General features: G+C 43.1%; 1 long non-coding RNA gene across 1 annotated transcript in view; it reads left to right on the top strand.

Annotated features, from left to right (window-relative positions):
- Positions 1–4,701: 4,701 nt before the first annotated feature.
- Positions 4,702–18,249, top strand: part of LOC113903935 — a 30,551-nt gene continuing 17,003 nt past the window's right edge. Inside the window, exon 1 of the long non-coding RNA XR_003514352.1 lies at positions 4,702–5,277. This is a non-coding gene — a long non-coding RNA (uncharacterized LOC113903935). The remainder of the gene's footprint in view (positions 5,278–18,249) is intronic.

Here is an 18,249-nt window from a genome sequence, read left to right as displayed (position 1 = left end):
GCATCAGTTTTTCCAATGAACATTCAGGACTGATTTTAGCTCAACTGAAAAAATATACATCACTGCTGTTCATGTTTCATGGGCAAGAAATAGCCACATGACCTTTACAAGGTGCTCAGAAGTCTAGCATTCCATTGGCCAAGGAAGGAGGAATATGAAACAGGATTTGGTGAACACAGCAGTCTCCTTGTGTTGGTTAACAGTCGCATATGCGCACACCCTCTCTTCTTTATTCATTTGTCTCTTGATAGACACTTAAGTTGTTTCCATATCTTGGCAATTTGAAAACAGTGCTGCTGTGAACTCTGGGTGGCGTACATGTGTCTTTTCAAATTAGAGTTTCTGGTTTTTTTTTTTTTTTCCCCAGATAGATGCCCAGGTGAGGAATTTCTGGGTCATATGGTAGTTCTACTCTAGTTTTTTGAGAAACCTCCATACCATTTTCCACAGTGGCTCTTTTCATAGAGGTGCTATTTTAAACATTTAAATTGCATGATATTGTTCAAGACTGTGGGATGTTGCATGGCATTATAGACAAATGTATTAGAGCAGAAGAGTAAGAAATGGACTGATTTTCACATGTACTGAACACCAAGAGCTGTGTTAAGTCTAGACGTTCTGTCACTGAGTCACCATGAGCTCTAGTTGTGCTAATGTCTCCATTCCATAAACAGAGAGGTAAGAAACTGGGCCAAGATCCCAGCTGATCAGCCAAGAATCCCATATTTAAACTCAGGTCTTAACACCTCAGAGTGCAGCCCTTGTCTCCATGCCCATCACTGCCTAACCCCCAGGGCTGACGGTGAGCTCATGGTCACTGGAGAGATTCAGGCGGAGGCTGGAGCATTGTCTTCTGGGGATAACGTGGAGCTGGGGAAGCTTGAGTTGTGCTTTGCATTAGATAACCATGAAAATGCTTTAAGAAGCCAGAACTTTGTGTTTGTGTAGTTGAGCCTCAGGGATTCCTACCTTCAGAGGGTGGGAGAAACAAGAAGTGCCTGTGATGAAGAAGCCATTCCCGCAGCGTGCTGTCTTGGGCCCCATGGCTGCCGGAGCCTGGCAGGTTCCCAGATAAAGGAGCCCAGAAGAACTTAATTGCTGAGCTTTTTGAATTTGGAGCTCTAAATGTCCACTCGCCCTCTAGTTTCCTTGTTAAATCTGTTCAAGTGGAAATCTTTTGACAGGTGTAATTAAGGTCACTTTCAAGAGCAAATAAACACTTGTTTATCTCAAAGTCACTTACTCCATAGTTTCCCGAGACATTTAGCAAGCCCCAGCAGCTGCCGAAAGCAGGCAGTAGACCAGGAGAGAAGGCCAGGCACACAGGACCACAGTTTACTGTCCTGGGCTTAGGATAGCCTGTGGAGTCAGGGTTGGGGATAATTCAGAGACTAGCAAATCCCTCTCCATGCACTGTCCCCAGACTGTAGTGATTTAGGGGGAAAACAACAGTCATGCAAATGTCAGGAAACTCCATCTCAGACACGAGCTGGCTATGTGACTGTAGCTTAGTCACTGCCCCTATCCAGATATTCCTTTCTTGTCACATCTCAAATACATTCTTCTTCTTCTTTTAATCATTTTTTATTTGTTTATGGCTGTGCCGGGCCTTCATTTTTGCAAGTGGGCTTTCTCTAGTTGCAGAGAGTGGGGGCTACTCTCTAGTGGGGAGTGGGCTTCTCAATGCAGTGACTTCTCATTGCAGAGCATGGGCTCTAGGGATGAGATTCAGTAGTTGTGGCTCCTGGGCTCTAGAGCACAGGCTCAACAGTTGGGGCACCTGGGTTTGGTTGGGCTTCCCTGGCAGCTCAGGAGTAAAGAATCCACCTGCAGTGCAAGACAGCAGGTTCAATCCTAGGGTCTGGAAGATCCCCTGGAGTAGGAATTCCACTCCAGTATTCTTGCCTGGAAAATCCCACGGACAGAGGAGCCTGGTGTTCTACCGTCCATGAGGTCACAAAGAGTTGGACAAAACTGAAGTGACTGAGCATGGAGCACAGATGGGCTTAGTTTTCTTGCAGCATGTGAAATCTTCCAGACCAGGAATAGAACCCCTGTGCCCTGCACTGGCAGATGGATCCTTAACCACTGGACCACTGGGAAGTCCCAGATAGATTCTTAAATCAGGTGCTTACTAATTCTTTTCATGTCCTGTGTTGTCTGGAGATCCAAGGTGATGATCTAGGGCTCTGTTTTCTCACCAATGGGAAGGACAGCGGCTCGTGTGGAAAAGGAGCGTGGTGGAGTGAGTCCAGCATCTGGATGACAAAGATGTGGCTTCCGGCTCTGTCACTCACTGGCTGTGTTGCCTCGGGCAAGGTCCCTCTGTGTACCTAGTCCTGCAGAAACAGGAACAGTGTTATCTACATCACTCTACTATGATGAGAATTAAATAGTAAAAACAGCCTCTGGCTCAGACACATCACACATGTTAATATGCACCCCTTCTCCTCCTCCTCCTCAAAATACCAGGAAATAAGATGACCCTTCAGTATCCCCAGAAGTGTATCTTATGGGTCAGAACTATCCAGGGACCCAGACTTCTGCAGGCAGTAGTTTAAAGGGGAAAGTAATTTTGAGCACAACACAATGAACATCTTTTCATCTGTCATCAGTTCAGTTCAGTTCAGTCGTTCAGTCGTGTCTGACTCTTTGCAACCCCATGGACTGCAGCACACCAGGCTTCCTTGTCCGTCTCCAACACCCGGAGCTTGTTCAAACTCATGTCCATCGAGTCAGTGATGCCATCCAACCATCTCATCCTCTGTCATCCCCTTCTCTTCCTGCCTTCAATCTTTCCCAGCATCAGGGACTTTTCAAATGAGTCAGTTCTTCGCATTAGGTGGTCAAAGTATTGGAGTTTCAGCTTCAGTCCTTCCAGTGAATATTCGGGACTGATTTCCTTTAAGATGGACTGGTTGGATCTCCTTGCAGTCCAAGGGACTGTCAAGAGTCTTCTCCAACCTCTGTCATAACCAACTCTCATTTTGACACTCCCTCATGAGGTAGCGCTAGTGGTAAAGAACCTGGCTGCTAATGCAGGAGACTTAAGAGATGCGGTTTGATCACTGGGTTTGGAATATCCCCTTCCAAGAGAAGGGCATGGCAACCCATTTCAGTAACCTTGCCTGGAGGATCCCATGGACAGAGGAGCCTGGCAGGCTATAGTCCTTAGGGTCGCAAAGAGTTGAACACGACTGAAGCCACTTAGGTGGCATGCACACACATCAGATTTATGAAAAGACATCTCTAATGGAGATAAGAAAAAGAAAGCACCAGTGTAAAAATAAATGAACCCAAGTTTCAGAGGGTACAAGTCAGCAGTGCAGCCTGGTGACAGTGGATGCCCAAGCAGGTGGGGAATTTCCCTCACCTTGACCCAGAAGTTTCTTGGGACCTACCTGAGATTGCAGAAAGTATCTCTGCAGGGACCTGTTAACACTCATCCCAAGCTGGGAGCTGCAGAGAGGAAAGACGTATGCACATCTGACTGCCATTTGGGAGAATGTGTGAGATACTTCAAGTGGACTTGACTTCCAAATTCTTTTATGTAAGATTTGGAGTGGCTGGAGCTCAGCAATTTAGCTGTTGCGGCTGGAAATTAACTTTTTTTTTTTTTTGTACTATTTTTATTACTTTGTTTCAACCTCAGTTCACAGCTTTATCCCTTCGCGCCCAGTATGGGCAAAGCACTGTAGCCTGGGGACTGTTGAATGCTTATGAAGTATCAAACATTCTTCTACGTCAGTGCAAAGGCCCTGGGGTCACGCAGACCTTGGAATGTTTGAGGAGACAACAGCCTGCACAAAAGGGAGCAGAAAAAGATATGAGGCTGGATTGCATTGAATTTCATGAAAAATAAAAGCCTAGAATCACTTTTGCATTCTGCTTCTCAACAATGATTGAATCATCCTTTAAGTAGAATCAGAGTCATTTTGTTCTTCTCAGGTTCTGTCAGTGCATCTCACAGTGATATTTAAATTTAGTCGTCTCTATCCCAACATGACACCTACAGCGTCTGAAGAAGAGGAGGATGTTTATGAAAATATGGAGACAGAAAGCAAGAAACCATAAAGTGAACATTTACCACGTAATTGGTGGAAGCTCCTACTGTAATGATTCTGTCATCGTCGTTATAGTGTTAGCAAACACTAATAGGTTTTACATGACAGAAACCCTATTCAAACTGACTTAACAGAAAGGACAGTTTATTACAAATGGTCTTGTGATTGCATGAGACGGCAATGTGCCAGCACCTTAGGAGGAATCAGAACCAGACACTCGAATGGTACTAAAATCCTGGGTCAATGATCTGTATTCCTCTTTCTGAATCTGATTTGTCTACTTTTTTTTCCCTCTCTTTTAAGCTAAGTATCCTTCCCTCTCATCTCTGTTTTATTTCTCAGGTTCATCATGTACAATAAATAACAACTGACAATTCCCAAACTTTTCATGTATTTTCCAAAGTTAGTGTTTCTACTGTGAGTCCTCCTTTCCCAAAACCTCAGGGACGGGACCATCGGCCCAACCTCTGGACCAATCAAATGTACTCAGAGGGTGAACTCATATACAGGAACTGCTCCTTTTCCAGGCATGTGAATAAGGTGGGAGAGGAAGTAGTCTCAAAAGAACCAAGAGGAGTAGAGGTGTTCACATTAGAAGGCAGGTTGCAGAGAAGAAAACAACAGTTACCCACTATAATCATCATATTTATTTTTATTTGTGATCAGTTCTGACAAATTTTTTAGTACTTGTAAATTTATGAGCTCTTGGAGTAGCCTGGGAGGGACTTTATTGCATCAGTAACTCTTCACAACCCGACACAGAACTATTGCTAGTTCTTCCCAAGGGTTTGATGAATAATGCTTCTGCCTCCCCGTGGTTTGTCCACCTCCTTTGCTGTGAAGATTGGAAGCTCTGCCTTTGCTCCATTTCTGGCATTTAATGTAGACTCCTCTGGTGTTATTCTTAGAGATGACAAGGAACAGCTGGTCACCATCTTCAGCCCAGTAATGTTTGATACGTTTGAAAACTGCTCTTAAGTCAGTCCCTTCACTCCTCTTCAGACTAAATAAACCCAACAGCTCCAGCCTTGTGTCTGAGCCTCATCATTGTGGTCGCTATCTTCTTGATTGTTCTGTCTTCTCCTTTTCAGAAGGTGGGTCTACTTTGGCCCCTAGCCATTGACATCTCGGTGCTTCGTCGAGGACAGTTCATCCCTGGAATATTTCAGAGAAGAGAATCAACAACTGCACAAGGAATCACGTTCTGATGTGGGTGAGTTGTGGGTCAAAATCTCTGTGTGATTTTCCTAGTTGCTATGATTGGGACTCCAGTGTCTACTGCATAGAGTTGTGTGAGCAATCCTGGGTCTAATTTGCTTGCTTATTGATGGGCAAGGGATTCAATTCTCTGTCTGGCTTACTTCATCTGGGCTGTGGTGACAAGAATACCCATAATAGTAAAAGAATTCGTTGGGAGGATTCAGGGAAGGGGCTGAATAGAGTGACCGACCATGTAAGAGTTGCTCCCTAAATCTTAGTTCTGTTCCTTTTCTCCTTGCCTACATGGGGAAATTAACAGACAATAGCAGCTGGATTAATGAACAGAAGAAAATTCAGCTTCAGGTGCCAGCTCTACAAGTATGTATGGGACCTTGGGAAAGTCTCTTCGCTGTATGACAGCTGGAAATAGAGATGAAATTGATTCCTAGAATTGTTGACAGCTCTACAAAACCTTCCCTGGTGACTCGGACAGAAAAAAATCTGCCTACCATGGGGGAAGCCTGGGTTTGATCCCTGGGTTAGGAAGATGCCCTGGAGGAGGGCCTGGCAACCCACTCCAGTATTCTTGCCTGGAGAATTGCATGGACAGAGGAGCCTGGCGGGCTACCATCCATGGGGTTGCAAAGAGTTGGACACGACTGAGCAACTAAACACAGCACAGCCCTACAAAACCTTAAGACTGTGAGTTTCCTTAGTTTGGCAATTTTTAATGAGTTAAGAGGTATTCACCACACATACACTGGCCACAAAAGCAATACTGAACACAAGAGAATACCTTTAACTCACAGAATAATATTTTCCCCATATTCATTTCTTTTTTCATTATTTATTTATTTGGTTGTGCTGGGTCTTAGTTGAGGCATGCGGAATCTAGTTCTCTGACCAGGGACTAACTCATGGCCTCTGCGTTGGGAGCTCGGAGTGTCTAAACTGCCGGGCCACCAGAGAGGTCCCTGTATCTTTAATTGCATTAAATATCTCCAGGAAGGAATCCGGTACGCTGAAGAGTTCTGATTGCTTCTCGTACCCTATCAAAAAAGGTCAGAGGCAGACAGTGAGATAAGAGTGGGGAAAATCAAAAGTCCAAGGCGGCTGTGGTCAACTCTGGAGAAGAGAGGTCAGAGCTGATCCCCAGAGTGACCATCACGAATGAGGGAAGGTCTTAGCACCAAGATCCAGAACCTAAGGCAGGGGCAGCGCTAGAGAGGCAGAGAGCATAGAGGTTAAAGAATGAGTTTTAGAGTCTAACACACCTGGCCTGAAATCCTTTCTGTGCTGCTACCTGTAGCATGAAGATAATGACAATTATCTAGAAACGCTGTTGACAGCATTAATGAAATAATATATGGAAAATAATTAACATATGGTGAGTGCCCCATCAACTGTGGCTTGTGTTGTTAACAGAATCCACAGCAGGGGCTAAGTGGCTCCAGTCGTGTCCGACTTGTTGCAACGCCATGGACTGTAGCCTTCCAGGCTCCTCTGTCCATGAGATTGCCCAGGCAAGAATATTGGAGTCGGTTACCACTCCTTTCTCCAGAGGATCTTCCCGACCCGGGGATTGATCCTGAGTCTCTTGTATCCCCTGCATTTGCAGGCAGGTTCTTTTCCACTAGCACCACCTGGGAAGCCCCGGGACTGTACCAATAGGACCCAGAGAGATATACCCCTCTCTCCTCCAACTGGCGTATGTTTATCCTTAATACACAATCGTTTCTTTTGTGGAAGTTCTTGATCCCTACAAGCCAAGAATTGTCTGACATTGTTTCCCGTGTGGATGAAAACAAAACTTGACTAAATTTGCCTTTTAGGAGGAATTTTATTATTAATAGATGGTTGCTTCAGCAGCAGAGTTTGCTCTTGACTGATCTATACTAGCACTCTAAATTAACAATATTATTAAATGAGCTTGCTTTTCTCAAACATGTGTTAATGGATATAAGGGGGAGACAGCTTGGAGTCTGGGGTTAAGATTTTATCACAATCTGTGAATGAGAAAAAGCATATTGAGATAAACATTCATGAGATCAGCATATTTAATTACACTAAAACGAAAAGCTTCCTTCAGTGATGAAGAAAGCCAAACAGTTAACTAAAATAATAAGATCAATGAAAGGCTGAAGAAACTACATTCAATAAAAAGTTGGGACTCTTTTGACTGATAATTTAAACAAACAAAACAAAATGCTAAGAGCCTAATACATACATAGGCAAAAACCATAAACAACTGTGTTCTGAAGAGGAAACAAGCGGAAAAAAATACTGTTGCAAATAGTCCTGAGATGTGCACATTAAGACATCAAAGGGTTTGATTCACCTATTAATTGTCACACTTTCCTCAAACAATTAGATTCAATGGTAGAGACCAGGAGATGAATGATATAATCTAATAGATTGTGGATAACATTATGAATTGGTACAATAGTTTGGAAAAACCTTTCAAAAATTTGTCTCAGGAGACACTGCTGGGATATTGACCTAAAGAAATGGGACAACATATGAAAAATATCAATGACATTCATTTCTAACAACAAAAAGAGGCAAATGTTCAAATAATATACAGACTATGGGAGATTCATTCAATGTGGCATTACATAGTCGTCAATGACTGTATACAGAATAACTTGGTAAGCTGATGCCATTGTGTCATGGGAAAAGTAAGATGCAAACAGTTTGTAAAACGTGGACATACTATAAAAGTGAGAAGTTAATATACTAAAACCTGATTATTATGATTACGGTATTATAATCGTCTCCCTTAAAACAGCTTTCCTATGTCCTTCTCCATTGAATAATTACCAGCTCATTTCTTTGCTCTTCTTATGAGTAACTTTTCACACCCCATTGCCCCATCCCTACAGTTCTTGTCAAGACTTTCGTATGTTTTATTCTTCAGTAACTTTTCTCTTATTACTTGAGTTCTTATCAGCCTTCGACAGAGTTGGCCATCAACTTCTTTTAGAACTCTCTTCTTTGGGCTCCCCTACTACTGCACCCCCTGATATTCCTCCTGCTCCCCTGACTATTGATTCTTAAATCCCTTGCTAACACCCCTTTCTCTTTTCCTTGACTTCTAAACATTGGGTTGCCCTAGGCATTCATTTCTGGACCCTACTGTCTTCTTTATTTGCTCCTTCTCCTGCAGTTAGTTCATTCAATATCATAACTTTAGGTATCAACTATGGTGATGATTTCCAAATCAGCATTTCTGGTTCAGGCTTGTTCTCCTGCTGAGCTCCAGACTCACCAGCTGATTACTTCTTCTCCATCTCCAGTTGCATATTTTGCATGCATCTCATACACAACACAAAACATTTTTCTCAACATTTTCCTCTGTCCCAACCCAACCTGTATCAATCCTGGTTTTCCCATGTCATGACAGAACTATCCACCTAGTTGCTCAAATCAAAGACCTAAGGATATTTTTTCACACTTCAAGTCCAATCCACCTGCACCTCTCAGCAGCTGTACCCTCTGAATCAGTATATCCTTTTCATCACTCTGTACATCACCCTAATCTCCATTGTCATTTCTCTCCTGAACCACTACTGTAGCATCTAACTGTTCTTCCCGCTTCTGCTTTCCTCCCGTAAGTCCCATCATTTATTCTTCACAAGCAGCCAATGTGATCTTCTAAAACATAAATCAGATCATATTACTCCCACTTAAGATTCTCTAATGACCTTCCTTTGGTCTCGGGACAGAATCCAAAGTCCAAGACAAGGATGTTTCTGTCTCTCTGAACTCATCTCTCATTCATCTTCTTTTTGAAATCACATTATTTGAGACTCTCTAAGTTCTTCTAGGCTGAGCTCATGCAAACCTTAGAGTCTTTGCATTACTATTCTTCCACCCGGCAATGCAGATGTCATACACCTAAACACAGATGACACTGAACTTCCTGTGGGCTTCCCAGGTGGCTCAGTGGGAAAGAATCACCTGCTAATGCAGGAAATGCGGGAGACTCGGGTTCAGTTCCTGGGTGGGGAAGATTCCCTGGAGGGGAGAAGGTAACCCACTCCAGTATTCTTGCCTGGAGAATCCCACGGACAGAGGAGCCAGGTGGGCCCCAGTCCAAGGGGTTGCAAAAAGTTGGACACCACTGAGCAACTAAGCACAGCACAGCAACACAAATCCATCTCTTCACTGAAAGTTTTGGAAACGCATATATCTGAGTCAAGCTCTGTAACTTCATCGATAAAATATGAAGAGTGGGGCCTATTCATCCCTAAGTTTTCCTACAATTCTTATTTCATTTTTTCTAAGGATGCAGTGGCAGAAATACCAGGTTGTGAGTCTTCTTCCAGTAGGTGGCGCTATTGAGCACAAAATTTTTCTCAGAAATAACATTTTTTAATTAAAAAAAAAAATGAAAACAGAGGGAAAGATTCATCAATGTTGCTTTTACTCACTGTGAACCACTTCCCAGAATAGATCCACTAGGCCTGAAACTATGAGAAGTATAAACTGAAACACATAAAGTGTTTCTTGTTAAAATCATGAAAAGGATCCGTTGGTTAACCACATTTTCTTACTTTCAAAAAGCCTTGTAAATTTTGTGTGGGCCCGAGGACATATGCTGAAACTTGATTATACGCTCGGATACAGAAAGGAAAGGGCAAGTTCTTTTTTCCTCTATTGGAAAATTTTACATTTATTTAAAAATGGGCATGATGCATAGTCTCCAATAGGATTTTTCCAAAGCTCTCATGTAGGTGGATGAAATGAGATGATAATTAACAAAGAAGTGCTATGAACACTTTAAAAATACCTACTATTTATTACTGCCATATTTTTATACACTTGCAGTAGCAATTATTAGAGTTATTCTCTCTTATATTTTATTACATGAAAGCATGAGGCTGAGAGAAGTTAAGAGATTTGCCACTAAGAGTAAGTCAGTGGACGCGCAAGCTGAGTCATTTCAGTCGTGTCCAACTCTTTGCATCCCTATGTACAGTAGCCTGTCAGGCTCCTCTGTCCATGGAATATCCCAGGCAAGAGTACTGGAGTGGGTTGCCATTTCCTCCTCCAGGGAATTGTCCCGACCCAGGGTTCGAACCCATATCTCTGTCTCCTGTATTGACAGGCGGGTTTTTTTTTTTATCACTCACTTGAATTTAAATCCATTCTGGGTAGCTTCAGAATCAGAGCATCTGCAGATTACAGAGCTATTGCCCTGGAGCTCGTATGGGGTGATGTAGATTTGGTAATAGGAAACATTCTCAAACTTTCTCAAAAGGATGTGCTGAAGTTCCTCTGTTTCCTTAAAGGTGAAAAACATTTGAAGAAGGCATAGGCTGAACTAAATCAAGGTTTATGGTTTGCTTTTTGCCAGGAAACATTCACCAAAGAAAGAACAGTCAGGCACTTGAAGTCTATGGTAAAACAAAGAATGCTGCACACCATTTAGTTCTACAAGGATCCAGTCACTAGCTGCAGCAGTGGCTGACCAGCAGAGCACTCTGACAGGAACTCAGGACAGAAAATAGGATGTTGGATACCAGGTTTATGAAAGGAAATCTCTTCCTCAAGTGTGACTTTTAAGGGGTTCTGCAGATGGGCTCTGCTAGGACACAGTCCTGATTTCAACTGCTGCTTTAAGATGCTCTGAATGTACAGACTCAGTGAGATATTAGGAACATATTGTAAGCAAAGAGGGTAAACAGTCCCCAGAGAAAGAGAAGCGGGCATGGCTTTTTCGACAAAAGAGAAATTCTTCCTCCCAGTTCTCTCATGCTTTTCTCCTCCATCATCCCTCTCACTCACCCCCCTTTAAAACCTTGAAGAAAATATTTCTCCCTCCCTCAATTTACTAGCCTGAAATTCTCAAAGAAGACTGAGGATTTTCTTCTCAGACTCTAGAATTCTGCCTGCTTCCTCTTAGTTTTATGTTCTCTATCCCGGGCAATGCATTTCTGCTACTGATGTTTTTCCCAGGGGAAATTATTATTTCCCTTGTCACCTTTTCCCTCACCTAACTTCCCTTTGTATTAGATGTTCCTCAGAAAACATCCAAAGCCTGCTCAGACGTTTGTAAAGTGTATTTTTTCTGTAGTGTGTGTGTGAGGTGGGGTGGGGTGTGGATTGTGGTGCTGGAGAAGATTCTTGAGGGTCCCTTGGACAGCAACGCAATCAAACCAGTCAATCCCAAAGGAAATCAACCCTGAATATTCATTGGAAGGACTGATGCTGAAGTTGAAGCTCCGATACTTTGACCACCTGATGTGAAGAACTGACTCACTGGGAAAGACCCTGATGCTGGGAAAGATTGAGGGCAGGAGGAGAAGGGGGTGACAGAGGATGAGATGGTTGGATTGCCTCACGAACTCTATGAACATGAGTTTGAGCAAACTCCAGGAGATAGTGAAGGACAGGGAAGCCTGGCATGCTGCAGTCTTTGGGGTCTCAAAGAGTTGGACACAACTTAGGCACTGAACAGCAATAACAACTACCCTTCTAGGTTCCTGGCTGAAAGCTACCTGTAATAAGACAGATGAACAGGAGAAATACAAATGGATTTTTATTATTAATAATATGTGTACCTCCTGTATACATGGAAGATATCCAGGAAACTGAGTAACTCCTGGAAATACCTTAAGCCATCACCTTAAATACCATCTTTAGGGAAAAACAAAAGAAAGATGTTGGATGGGGGAAGGACACCTATGGAAGGTTCTAGGAAAATCATAGTAAACAAGGGTATGACTGCTGTGCACATTTGAGTGAATGCCTTCTCAATTGTTAAGAGTTTTGAGAAATTTAGAATTATCCTCCTCTTCCAGGTACAGACAAGGAGACATGCTTAACAATGAAAATTTCTCCTATGAATGCAAAGATCTTTTACATAAGAGTAACTTCTCCTTTTTTAGAGCTTTTCCTGTGTCTGTTTTTTCTTAAAAATAATCAGCTGAAGATAATCCTTATGCTGAAGAGACATATTTTGGGGTGGCAGATTTTGCTCCCTTTCAAATGGAAAGTATAAATATCACTCTCCTAATCTTCAAAAATCCCTTAGGAGCCCACAGTAGGACAGCTGCCACTGCTTAGGGTCTGAACACTTTCTGCTCAGAGAGCCTGGAGGAGCTTAGCAGAGGTCTTCCTGCACATCAGATCTCATATCACAAGGGGGGCGGGAGTGTTGAAGGGATCTGACAAAAATGCCCTCCCCCTGGTCCACACTCAAATTCCCCCATCATTAACAATTTAGCCAAAGTCAGCCTCAGTTAGTCTTAAATTGTTGCAAGCCATGACACTAAATAGATAGAATATGGGCTCTGGATTTGGATCCTATATTCTAAATGGACCTGTATTCTAAATAGGGCTTCCCAGGTGGTGCGGTGGTAAAGAATCTGCTTGCCAATGCAGGAGACACAGGTGGTGTGGGTTAGATCCCCGGGTGAGGATGATCTCCTGGAGTACGAAATGGCAACCCACTACAATATTCTTGCCTGGGATATTCCAAGGACAGAGGAGCCTGGCGGGCTACAGTCCACAGGATCGCAAAGGGCTGGACACGACTGAGCACGCACGCACGTTCTAAATGGAGTGACTCTCGACACTGACTGCACGGTCTACATGCCGTTTTTGCCCAAGATGGAAACTGCAGGCAACATGGGCACAAGCATCTCCGTTCCTGGCTGGGGAGGAGCAGGGAAGTGGGTGGATGGAGAGTGAAGAAGCAGACTCAAGACGGACAAAACCATCCTCCAGTTTCCGTTCTGTTTCTGGTCAATTGATAACCCAGCGAATATCCAGCAGAAGGTGCTGTTTGTTACCAGCTGCTGCTGCCTTAGCACAATAGGGAGGAGAGCCTCCTCCTCTCCTTTGCTGAGACTGTTCACCCCTAATTTACACAGAATAGTTGGGAAACTTGAGAGGAAACACTGTCTCCATCCCCATGGTATTTTTGGCCGTGCATTGTGATGCAAATACAAATAATGCAAACTATAAATTAGCAAATCAGTGCATACCCAAGAAAATGTATTGCATTGAAACCACTACTATTTTTGAAAGTCTTGCTTCTGAAACAGAACTGACTCCCTCTACATTTGTGATCCTGTTTGGGACAAGTCTAGCTAGACTCCTTTGGGGGTATCAAATTCCCACCTACTTACCCAGTCTCTGTCTCTTCAATTTATTTCTTAAAAAGATCCCAAAGAAATACTATTTCGGTTCTTCCACTTGGCCATGAGTTCAGCATGGTGAGCCCTTCTAGGAGTGGGTATGCTCAGGTTATATGCTGACCGTGGCAGAGAGTGGAGGTGGCACAGATTTCATTCGGTCCTTTGGGATTGAAAAATGACACCCCAAGGTTTTAGACTGAATTATAGGAGAGCACTTAGTTCTCAGTAAATCCACTGTGTTGGGCAAATGACTGTCATTCTTGCTTTAGTCTAAGTGCCTCTGAAGGCCTTAATGGTTGTCCCTATTACTGTCATGGCTGAGGTATTGTCACTGACTTAAATGGGAACTCAGAGCCAGAAGAGGACACAGGTGGTCAAGAATCCCTTTTATTCCCTTATGATGCAAAGAATTTGGCAGGAAGTGACGCCAAAAAAAAAAAAAAGACTATTTTAATACCCACTCTCACTTGGGCTGTTAAGCAGTTATGGCTCTATTTGTGACATAGAAGATCATTTGTCATCATATGAAATTGTTCTGTGCCTGTATTAGTAGATGGACTGACTAATATAAGAGAAAGTGAAAGTTGCTCATTCGTGTCCGACTCTTTGCAACCCCATGGTTGCAAAGTCCATGCAAGTCTCCAGGCCAGAATATTGGAGTGGGTAGCCTTTCCTTTCTCCAGGGGACCTTCCCAACCCAGGGATAGAAGAAATCCCAAATTTCAGGAGCTCCTATAGACTGAATGTTGTTATTGTTGTTCAATTGATAAGCTGTGTGTGTCCAACTCTTTGTGAGTCCATGGACTGTATGCAGCACACCAGGCTCCTCTTCCCAGGCAAGAATACTGGAGTGGGTTGCGATTTCCTCCTCCAGGGGATCTTCCCAACCCAGGGATCAAACCCACATCTCTTGCATTGGCGGGTGATTTCTTTACCACTGAGCCACCAAGGAAACCAGACTGAATGTTCTCCTCACTCTTGGATTTGTATGTTGAAACCTAATCCCTGATATGATGGTATTAGGAGGTGGAGCTCTTGGGAGGTGATTAGGTCATGAGTGTGAAGCCCTCATGAATAGACCTGTGCCCTAAAAAGAGGCCCCAGAGGACAGCCTTCCTCTTTCTGCACGTGAGGACACAACAAAAACTTTGCCATCTGTCCAGCAGGAGGCTGGGTCACCACGCACTGAATCTGCCTGCACCTTGATCTTGGACTTCCTGGACTCCAGAACTGTGACATATAAATGCTTGTTGTTGGGGACTTCTCTGATGGTCCAGTGGCTTAGTCTCTGAGCTCCCAATGCAGAGGGCCTGGGTTTGATACCCGGTCAAGGAACTAGATCCCACATGGCGCAGAGAAGATCAAAGTTCCAGTGTGCCAAGATCTGGCATAGCCAAATAAATAAATAAATACTTTAAAAAAATGTTTGTTGCTGATAAACTACCCAGTTTGTGCAACCCTGTTATGGGGTGTTCAAGTGGACTAAGAGAGAAAGCTATAATAAACTTTTTCTTCACATTCACGTGAAGTGTAGAGTGAGGCACGTGGCCCTCTGTTATCTTCTGAAACCTACTGTCTACTCGGCCTCCAAGGGCAACACGGCAGCCAAGGGGCCAGGAAGGAAGCACATGACTCTTCATCTTCTTGGACAGAAAGTGACAGTTCTAGTCGATTGATCAGAACTAGTCACATGACTCTAGCTTTAGTGCAGGGTCTGGGAAGTGGAGGGGAACACATAGACTATATGGTGATTACTGTTTCTACATGACCATCTCATGTCTTCCTTACATGCAGACCTGTTACCAAGGGGATATGGTCCATCACCCTGGAGTGAGTGAGTCACCCAATTACAAACTGTGGTTTTGTAATTGTTGGTCGGTTTGCAATCTGTCGGTTTGCAATCTGGTCCCCGTAATCTTCCTTCACAGCTCAGTTGGTGAAGAAGCTGTCTGTAATGCAGGAGACCCAGGTTTGATTCCTGGATTAGGAAGATCCCACGGAGAAGGAAATGGCAACCCACTCCAGTATTCTTGCCTGGAGAATCCCATGGACAGAGGAGCCTGGCAGGCTACAATCCAAGGGGTCGCAAGCGTGGGACACAACTTAGTGACTATACCACCAACCACCACCCTGTAAACAGAAGGCAAGGAGAAACTGAAAAAAGAGGCAGACCATCCCAGATTGGTAGTGTCAGTTTTAATAAGTTGGGAAGCTTATTCAGGAGGCTTGTCTTAGGCAGCTGCAAGACGAGTATATGTCTGTACCAACACTATAAATATTAGGCTCTCATTTATAAATTGATAAAACATTTCACCGGCATGGAGTTTTGTTCCCATTTTACAAGGAAGATGCTAAGACTCAGAAAGTTACTGTGGGGACTTACCTGGTGGTCCAGGGGTTAGAAATATGCTTTCCAATGCAGGGGGCTGCTGGATTGATTGCTTGTTGGGAAACTAAGATCCCACTTGTCCAGGGAAACTTGGCTAGCACTCTCTAGAGCCCATACTCTGCAAACACACATCTCAATAAGAAGACTCTGCACCGCAATGAAGACCCAGAGCCTCCAAAAAAAGAGAAAGGTTCTGTGACTTACTCAGAATCACACAACTAGGAAGGGGAAGAGTAGGGGCTGACTTCTGGTTTTCTAACACGAAGCCTTACGCCTTTTAAGTTATCTCGCAAGTTCCCTGAGTTTGGAGATCGCTAACTGGGAAAGAATTAGTAGTGGATTATGGAAGTTGATTAGCATAAAAGGTAACAAAGGCATTTTCTACAGGCAAATTGAGGCAACCTCATAGATTAATGCATTTTTTTCCAATTGTCTTAATAGTCAGCCAACAATTACATTTTAAAATGGTTGCTGGAAGTATTAAGTGAACAAAGTAATTAAACCAATCACTTGTATACCAGTTGTTTTGGTCATTAAGTGTGGCCTATGTGAAATGAATTTATCTGCAAATGACTTTACACTCAAGCTCCCCACCCAGATCCAGCCAGTGTTTGGAGCTGAGCAAAGCAGTTTCTGTAGTTACACTGATTACATGTGTTTCCCCAAGCATCCTGGAGACACAGACAAAGGAACCAAAATAGATACTCAGACAGATCCCAGTCTGACTTGTTTCCTTCTCCCAAGAGAGGGTTATTTTAGCATGATTCTAAATTGATGAAATTTCTCCAGAGGTCATCACAAATTAGACTGCCAGCTTCTACGTTAACCATTGATGGCCTACTTCAACCTGAATATCTTGCATTCTAGTCTCTTTAAAAAATAGGTTAAATAATTTAAAAGCAAGAGATAATTAAAAATCAAGAGACAATATTTTATTAGAGTAACCCAAATATACCAAATTCTATGATGGAAGAAAATAACAATAAATTATGTAGATGTCCTGGCCTAAGTGAAGGAAGCCATAACTCCTCATTCCTTGAGTACAGGGGTAGTGAATGAATACAGTGTGGAAAGTGGGAAAAAAAGACAAACTTTATAGTGGAGAGACCTGCTAAATGCTATTTCAAATGGGTGATCAAGGTCAACATCAACAACCATACATCATATAGAGTAATACATACCCTTGATATTCTGTAATGAAAATGACACCTTACTTCTGTGATCTTCCTTCTCAAACCTGTAACTTCTGTCTAATCAGAAAAAAAAATCAGGAAAATTCCAGTTGAGAGGTTTCCTACAAAATATCTGTCCAGTCTCCTCAAAACTGTCAAGATAATAAAAAACAAGGCAGGTGTAAGAAAAAGTCACAGTCAAGTGGAGCCCAGGAGACATGACCACTAAATGTAACATGGATATCAGATGAAGATTCTAGAGCAGAAAGACGCCACTCAGGCAGTTCAGTTCAGTCGCTCAGTTGTGTCTGACTCTTAGCAACTCCATGCACTGCAGCACACCAGGCCTCCCTGTGCATCACCAACTGCTGGGGTTTACTCAAACTCATACCCATTGAGTCTGTGATACCATCCAACCGTCTCATCCTCTGTTGTCCCCTTCTCCTCCCACCTTCAATCTTTCCCAGCATCAGGGTCTTTTCAAAGGACTCAGCTCTTCCCATCGGGTGGTCAAAGTATTGGAGTTTCAGCTTCAGCATCATTCCTTCCAGTGAATATTCAAGACTGATTTCCTTTAGGATGGACTGGTTGGATTTCCTTGCAGTCCAAGGGACTCTCAAGAGTCTTCTCCAACACCACAGTACAAAACCATCAATTATTTGGTGCTCAGCTTTCTTTATAGTCCAGCTCTCACATCCATACATGACCACTGGAAAAACCATAGCTTTGACTAGACAGACCTTTATTGGTAAAGTAATGTCTCTGCTTTTTAATATGCTGTCTAGGTTGGTCATAACTTTTCATCCAAGGAGTAAGCACCTTTTAATTTCATGGCTGCAGTCACCATCTGCAGTGATTTTGGAGCCCCCAAAATAAAGTCTGACACTGTTTCCACTGTTTCCCCATCTATTTGCCATGAAGTGATAGAATAGGATGCCATGATCCTAATTTTCTGTATGTTGAGCTTTATGCCAACTTTTTCACTCTCCTCTTTCACTTTCATCAATAGGCTTTTTAGTTCCTCTTCGCTTTCTGCCATAAGGGTGGTGTCATCTGCATATCTGAGGTTATTGCTATTTCTTGATTCCAGCTTGTGCCTCATCCAGCCCAGCATTTCTCATGATGTACTCTGCATATAAGTTAAATAAGCAGGGTGACAATATACAGCCTTGACATACTCCTTTTCCTATTTGGAACCAGTCTGTTGTTCCATGTCCAATTCTAACTGTTGCTTTCTGACCTGCATACTGATTTCTCAAGAGGCAGGTCAGGTGGTC

The sequence above is a fragment of the Bos indicus x Bos taurus genome, chromosome 14, assembly GCF_003369695.1.
Source record: "Bos indicus x Bos taurus breed Angus x Brahman F1 hybrid chromosome 14, Bos_hybrid_MaternalHap_v2.0, whole genome shotgun sequence".
Lineage (NCBI taxonomy): Eukaryota > Metazoa > Chordata > Mammalia > Artiodactyla > Bovidae > Bos > Bos indicus x Bos taurus.
The sequence above is the reverse complement of the archived record's forward strand: the minus strand, read 5'-3'. Positions and strand labels throughout refer to the sequence as shown.